Source organism: Schistocerca americana, unplaced genomic scaffold, assembly GCF_021461395.2.
Source record: "Schistocerca americana isolate TAMUIC-IGC-003095 unplaced genomic scaffold, iqSchAmer2.1 HiC_scaffold_1361, whole genome shotgun sequence".
NCBI lineage: Eukaryota > Metazoa > Arthropoda > Insecta > Orthoptera > Acrididae > Schistocerca > Schistocerca americana.
The window spans coordinates 25001-32143 of record NW_025725440.1 but is presented as its reverse complement, the minus strand read 5'-3'; the positions used below and the strand labels follow the sequence as shown (position 1 = coordinate 32143).

At 55.9% G+C, this 7143-nt stretch overlaps 3 non-coding genes across 3 annotated transcripts in view; all 3 read left to right on the top strand.

The window, feature by feature from the left end:
- Nucleotides 1-3351: 3351 nt before the first annotated feature.
- LOC124565989 lies at nucleotides 3352-5261 on the top strand. The gene has a single exon (XR_006970749.1). It is a non-coding gene; the product is annotated as a small subunit ribosomal RNA (ribosomal RNA).
- A 351-nt stretch (nucleotides 5262-5612) lies between these two features.
- On the top strand, nucleotides 5613-5767 carry LOC124565988. The gene has a single exon (XR_006970748.1). It is a non-coding gene; the product is annotated as a 5.8S ribosomal RNA (ribosomal RNA).
- Nucleotides 5768-5955: 188 nt separating this feature from the next.
- The window catches only part of LOC124565984, a 4222-nt gene continuing 3034 nt past the window's right edge, over nucleotides 5956-7143 (top strand). Inside the window, exon 1 of the ribosomal RNA XR_006970745.1 lies at nucleotides 5956-7143. This exon is cut by the window's right edge and continues 3034 nt beyond it. This is a non-coding gene — a ribosomal RNA (large subunit ribosomal RNA).

Genomic DNA, 7143 nt, shown 5'->3' with positions numbered 1-7143 from the left:
TAACCTAACCCATATTGTACCTTAACCTAACCCATATTGTACCTTAACCTAACCCATATTGTACCTTAACCTAACCCATATTGTACCTTAACCTAACCCATATTGTACCTTAACCTAACCCATATTGTACCTTAACCTAACCCATATTGTACCTTAACCTAACCCATATTGTACCTTAACCTAACCCATATTGTACCTTAACCTAACCCATGTTGCGCCTTAACCTAACCCATGTTGCGCCTTAACCTAACCCATGTTGCGCCTTAACCTAACCCATGTTGCGCCTTAACCTAACCCATGTTGCGCCTTAACCTAACCCATGTTGCGCCTTAACCTAACCCATGTTGCGCCTTAACCTAACCCATGTTGCGCCTTAACCTAACCCATGTTGCGCCTTAACCTAACCCATGTTGCGCCTTAACCTAACCCATGTTGCGCCTTAACCTAACCTATGTTGCGCCTTAACCTAACCTATGTTGCGCCTTAACCTAACCTATGTTGCGCCTTAACCTAACCTATGTTGCGCCTTAACCTAACCTATGTTTGCGCCTTAACCTAACCTATGTTGCGCCTTTAACCTAACCTATGTTGCGCCTTAACCTAACCTATGTTGCGCCGTAACCTAACCTATGTTGCGCCGTAACCTAACCTATGTTGCGCCGTAACCTAACCTATGTTGCGCCTTAACCTAACCTATGTTGCGCCTTAACCTAACCTATGTTGCGCCTTAACCTAACCTATGTTGCGCCGTAACCTAACCTATGTTGCGCCTTAACCTAACCTATGTTGCGCCTTAACCTAACCTATGTTGCGCCTTAACCTAACCTATGTTGCGCCTTAACCTAACCTATGTTGCGCCTTAACCTAACCTATGTTGCGCCTTAACCTAACCTATGTGCGCCTTAACCTAACCTATGTTGCGCCTTAACCTAACCTATGTTGCGCCGTAACCTAACCTATGTTGCGCCTTAACCTAACCTATGTTGCGCCTTAACCTAACCTATGTTGCGCCGTAACCTAACCTATGTTGCGCTTAACCTAACCTATGTTGCGCCTTAACCTAACCTATGTTGCGCCTTAACCTAACCTATGTTGCGCCTTAACCTAACCTATGTTGCGCCTTAACCTAACCTATGTTGCGCCTTAACCTAACCTATGTTGCGCCTTAACCCAACACACGTTGGGCCTTAACCCAACACACGTTGGGCCCTTAACCCCAACACACGTTGGGCCTTAACCCAACACACGTTGGGCCTTAACCCAACACACGTTGGGCCTTAACCCAACACACGTTGGGCCTTAACCCAACACACGTTGGGCCCTTAACCCAACACACGTTGGGCCTTAACCCAACACACGTTGGGCCTTAACCCAACACACGTTGGGCCTTAACCAACACACGTTGGGCCTTAACCCAACACACGTTGGGCCTTAACCCAACACACGTTGGGCCTTAACCCAACACACGTTGGGCCTTAACCCAACACACGTTGGGCCTTAACCCACACACGTTGGGCCTTAACCCAACACACGTTGGGCCTTAACCCAACACACGTTGGGCCTTAACCCAACACCGTTGGGCCTTAACCCAACCACACGTTGGGCCTTAACCCAACACACGTTGGGCCTTAACCCAACACACGTTGGGCCTTAACCTGCTCTGTAATTGTCATACGACGCGTTAAATTAGTGTAGTGTTGCCTAACTGCAACCCCCGCAATATAGTTTGCTACTCGCACTGCCCGGTCCCCAGAGTATCGCTTCATGTTAAACACCTTGCAGCTATACACTGTAATGCGGATGGCGGCAGGGACGTACATGCTCAATGCCCTTCGCAGTTGTTCATTGGCATTCGCATGGCGAAGCACAGCCTACGTTGTGGTACGGCTTGTGGCAACTGTCCGCTGATGTTGTACGTCCAAATCACACACTGTACCGCACATTGGTCCTCATGTACTGAATGATACATCGTGGTACATGTGTGACCGTACCACGACTGCGCCAACAACGGCGAACCATACGGTCCAAATATTGTGCACTCAGCTACGTGTCGTCTCCCTATAAGAGCTGGATTGCAGTATGGTATGCCGTGGATGGCGATCAGCATGAGCCGTCTGTTGATGTAGTGGCGCGTGTTGTCAGACGTAGTCGTCTCTTCTCACACACCGTGATAGCATGGTGCACTGCGTTCCACATCTGCGACATGCGACAGAGGCCGGTTGACAGTCGTTCGCGCAATGGACATCGCATACGTACGGGGGCCACCTTCCACGTGTTCGCGAAGCGTGCACATGTTGTTGCGTGTATGTGGGCAGACATAGTGTGTCGTGACACCTGACACAGGCATGCAACAATCGTTGAATTTGCAAATGGCGATGGACGTCTACGTTTGCTGGTGACGTTACGCAAATGAAGAACTGGTAAACCGTTGTGGTGCGGTTGTTCTCGCTAGAGGTGAATCAGTGATGGCGACGATCGGTTGAGCTACCAACCGGTTGTTTCAGCGATACCCACCATGCCCACGAACGTGAATGGCATGTGGGTGTGAAGCGATACGCGGCGGTGGCTGGGTGGACCGTCCCCGGCCGGTGAGGGGGGGCCTTCCGGCGTGCTGGCCGCGCGGTGCGTGGGCGCACGCGCTACAGCCGGCTGGTGGGGGCGGCCAGTGGCAGGCGCGCCGGCCGACGGAGGCGGCAGGCGGCGCAGCTGCGCGCCGGCGCACCCTGCACGCGGCGCCGTGCGGCCAAAGTAGGTCCTCGCGGGCCCGGTGCGAAGCGCGGTGGACATCTGCAGTGTGCTGGTCCGATTGAGGACTGTGTGCGCTGAGGATGCGCCCGCCGCCCGGCGCTCGGCGCCGCGACGCCGTCTGCTGCTCGGTCCGCCTCTGCGGTTCTCGCAGGTGGATTGTATCGCAGCTGTGCGGACGTGTTGGCGCGTGCGCTGTGCTGGGAGAGTTCGCTTCGGCACCCAAGTGGGGCTTTTGTCCTTCTGTGGCGCTGGCGTTGGAGCTGCCGGCCACCGTAGGTGGCGCGTGTTGTCTCCCGCCGGCAATGCCACGACAGCACGCTCCCGGGCCTCTGTCGGCAGCGGCAAGCTCAGTTGGAGCACGGGTGGTCGCACCTAAAGCGTCTACTCGCCAAACTCCGGGCGATTGCGCCTCTCTCGAACCCGACCAAGTACTTAGGACGGCGCTGCGCGCCGCCGGGACCTGAGAGGGTTTCGAGGTGTATTGTGCAGGGGAGCTCAGCCTCCTCCTGTTTGCAGAATAATTGAGCGGACGCTTGCGTGTTCGCGCGGGCCCCCGGGGACACACTCCCGGGCGGCCGGCTGCTCAGCTCTAGTTGACGCAGCTCCCTGGTTGATCCTGCCAGTAGTCATATGCTTGTCTCAAAGATTAAGCCATGCATGTCTCAGTACAAGCCGCATTAAGGTGAAACCGCGAATGGCTCATTAAATCAGTTATGGTTCCTTAGATCGTACCCACGTTACTTGGATAACTGTGGTAATTCTAGAGCTAATACATGCAAACAGAGTCCCGACCAGAGATGGAAGGGACGCTTTTATTAGATCAAAACCAATCGGTCGGCTCGTCCGGTCCGTTTGCCTTGGTGACTCTGAATAACTTTGGGCTGATCGCACGGTCCTCGTACCGGCGACGCATCTTTCAAATGTCTGCCTTATCAACTGTCGATGGTAGGTTCTGCGCCTACCATGGTTGTAACGGGTAACGGGGAATCAGGGTTCGATTCCGGAGAGGGAGCCTGAGAAACGGCTACCACATCCAAGGAAGGCAGCAGGCGCGCAAATTACCCACTCCCGGCACGGGGAGGTAGTGACGAAAAATAACGATACGGGACTCATCCGAGGCCCCGTAATCGGAATGAGTACACTTTAAATCCTTTAACGAGTATCTATTGGAGGGCAAGTCTGGTGCCAGCAGCCGCGGTAATTCCAGCTCCAATAGCGTATATTAAAGTTGTTGCGGTTAAAAAGCTCGTAGTTGGATTTGTGTCCCACGCTGTTGGTTCACCGCCCGTCGGTGTTTAACTGGCATGTATCGTGGGACGTCCTGCCGGTGGGGCGAGCTGAAGGCGTGCGACGCGCCTCGTGCGTGCTCGTGCGTCCCGAGGCGGACCCCGTTGCAATCCTACCAGGGTGCTCTTGAGTGAGTGTCTCGGTGGGCCGGCACGTTTACTTTGAACAAATTAGAGTGCTTAAAGCAGGCAAGCCCGCCTGAATACTGTGTGCATGGAATAATGGAATAGGACCTCGGTTCTATTTTGTTGGTTTTCGGAACCCGAGGTAATGATTAATAGGGACAGGCGGGGGCATTCGTATTGCGACGTTAGAGGTGAAATTCTTGGATCGTCGCAAGACGAACAGAAGCGAAAGCATTTGCCAAGTATGTTTTCATTAATCAAGAACGAAAGTTAGAGGTTCGAAGGCGATCAGATACCGCCCTAGTTCTAACCATAAACGATGCCAGCCAGCGATCCGCCGCAGTTCCTCCGATGACTCGGCGGGCAGCCTCCGGGAAACCAAAGCTTTTGGGTTCCGGGGGAAGTATGGTTGCAAAGCTGAAACTTAAAGGAATTGACGGAAGGGCACCACCAGGAGTGGAGCCTGCGGCTTAATTTGACTCAACACGGGAAACCTCACCAGGCCCGGACACCGGAAGGATTGACAGATTGATAGCTCTTTCTTGATTCGGTGGGTGGTGGTGCATGGCCGTTCTTAGTTGGTGGAGCGATTTGTCTGGTTAATTCCGATAACGAACGAGACTCTAGCCTGCTAACTAGTCGCGTGACATCCTTCGTGCTGTCAGCGATTACTTTTCTTCTTAGAGGGACAGGCGGCTTCTAGCCGCACGAGATTGAGCAATAACAGGTCTGTGATGCCCTTAGATGTTCTGGGCCGCACGCGCGCTACACTGAAGGAATCAGCGTGTCTTCCTAGGCCGAAAGGTCGGGGTAACCCGCTGAACCTCCTTCGTGCTAGGGATTGGGGCTTGCAATTGTTCCCCATGAACGAGGAATTCCCAGTAAGCGCGAGTCATAAGCTCGCGTTGATTACGTCCCTGCCCTTTGTACACACCGCCCGTCGCTACTACCGATTGAATGATTTAGTGAGGTCTTCGGACTGGTACGCGGCATTGACTCTGTCGTTGCCGATGCTACCGGAAAGATGACCAAACTTGATCATTTAGAGGAAGTAAAAGTCGTAACAAGGTTTCCGTAGGTGAACCTGCGGAAGGATCATTACCGACTAGACTGCATGTCTTTCGATGTGCGTGTCGTGTCGCGCAACACGCTACCTGTACGGCTCGCAGTAGCCGTGCGCCGCGTGCGGAACCACGCGTGCTTCTCAAAACTAACGCCAATGTTGTGTGGTACGAGCGCTGAAGCGCTGGAGCGGCTGGCCTGCGGCACCTGGCGCCTGGCGCCGGTTTTGAATGACTTTCGCCCGACTGCCTGTCCGCTCCGGTGTGGAGCCGTACGACGCCCATCGGCCGTGAGGCCGTTGGACACAGAACGCTTGAACAGGGGCCGCCACACGCCTACGTCCCGCCTATGCAACTGTCTTGAAAGAGACAGTGTAAACTAAGAAAAGATCACCCAGGACGGTGGATCACTCGGCTCGTGGGTCGATGAAGAACGCAGCAAATTGCGCGTCGACATGTGAACTGCAGGACACATGAACATCGACGTTTCGAACGCACATTGCGGTCCATGGATTCCGTTCCCGGGCCACGTCTGGCTGAGGGTCGGCTACGTATACTGAAGCGCGCGGCGTTTGCCCCGCTTCGCAGACCTGGGAGCGTCGCGGCCGCCTGTGGGGCCGGCCGCGCCTCCTTAAACGTGCGATGCGCGCCCGTCGCCTGGCGGTTCGCATACCGGTACTTACTCGGTAGCGTGCACAGCCGGCTGGCGGTGTGGCGTGCGACACCTCGTACAACGACCTCAGAGCAGGCGAGACTACCCGCTGAATTTAAGCATATTACTAAGCGGAGGAAAAGAAACTAACAAGGATTCCCCCAGTAGCGGCGAGCGAACAGGGAAGAGTCCAGCACCGAACCCCGCAGGCTGCCGCCTGTCGTGGCATGTGGTGTTTGGGAGGGTCCACTACCCCGACGCCTCGCGCCGAGCCCAAGTCCAACTTGAATGAGGCCACGGCCCGTAGAGGGTGCCAGGCCCGTAGCGGCCGGTGCGAGCGTCGGCGGGACCTCTCCTTCGAGTCGGGTTGCTTGAGAGTGCAGCTCCAAGTGGGTGGTAAACTCCATCTGAGACTAAATATGACCACGAGACCGATAGCGAACAAGTACCGTGAGGGAAAGTTGAAAAGAACTTTGAAGAGAGAGTTCAAAAGTACGTGAAACCGTTCTGGGGTAAACGTGAGAAGTCCGAAAGGTCGAACGGGTGAGATTCACGCCCATCCGGCCACTGGCCTCCGCCCTCGGCAGATGGGGCCGGCCGCCCGCGCGGAGCAATCCGCGGCGGGGTCGTGTCCGGTTGCCTTTCCACTCGCCGCGGGGTGGGGCCGTTCCGGTGTGCGGTGGGCCGCACTTCTCCCCTAGTAGGACGTCGCGACCCGCTGGGTGCCGGCCTACGGCCCGGGTGCGCAGCCTGTCCTTCCGCGGGCCTCGGTTCGCGTCTGTTGGGCAGAGCCCCGGTGTCCTGGCTGGCTGCCCGGCGGTATATCTGGAGGAGTCGATTCGCCCCTTTGGGCGCTCGGGCTCCCGGCAAGCGCGCGCGGTTCTTCCCGGATGACGGACCTACCTGGCCCGGCCCCGGACCCGCGCCGCTGTTGGCTCGGGATGCTCTCGGGCGGAATAATCGCTCCCGTCAGCGGCGCTTCAGCTTTGGACAATTTCACGACCCGTCTTGAAACACGGACCAAGGAGTCTAACATGTGCGCGAGTCATTGGGCTGTACGAAACCTAAAGGCGTAATGAAAGTGAAGGTCTCGCCTTGCGCGGGCCGAGGGAGGATGGGGCTTCCCCGCCCTTCACGGGGCGGCGGCCTCCGCACTCCCGGGGCGTCTCGTCCTCATTGCGAGGTGAGGCGCACCTAGAGCGTACACGTTGGGACCCGAAAGATGGTGAACTATGCCTGGCCAGGACGAAGTCAGGGGAAACCCTGATGG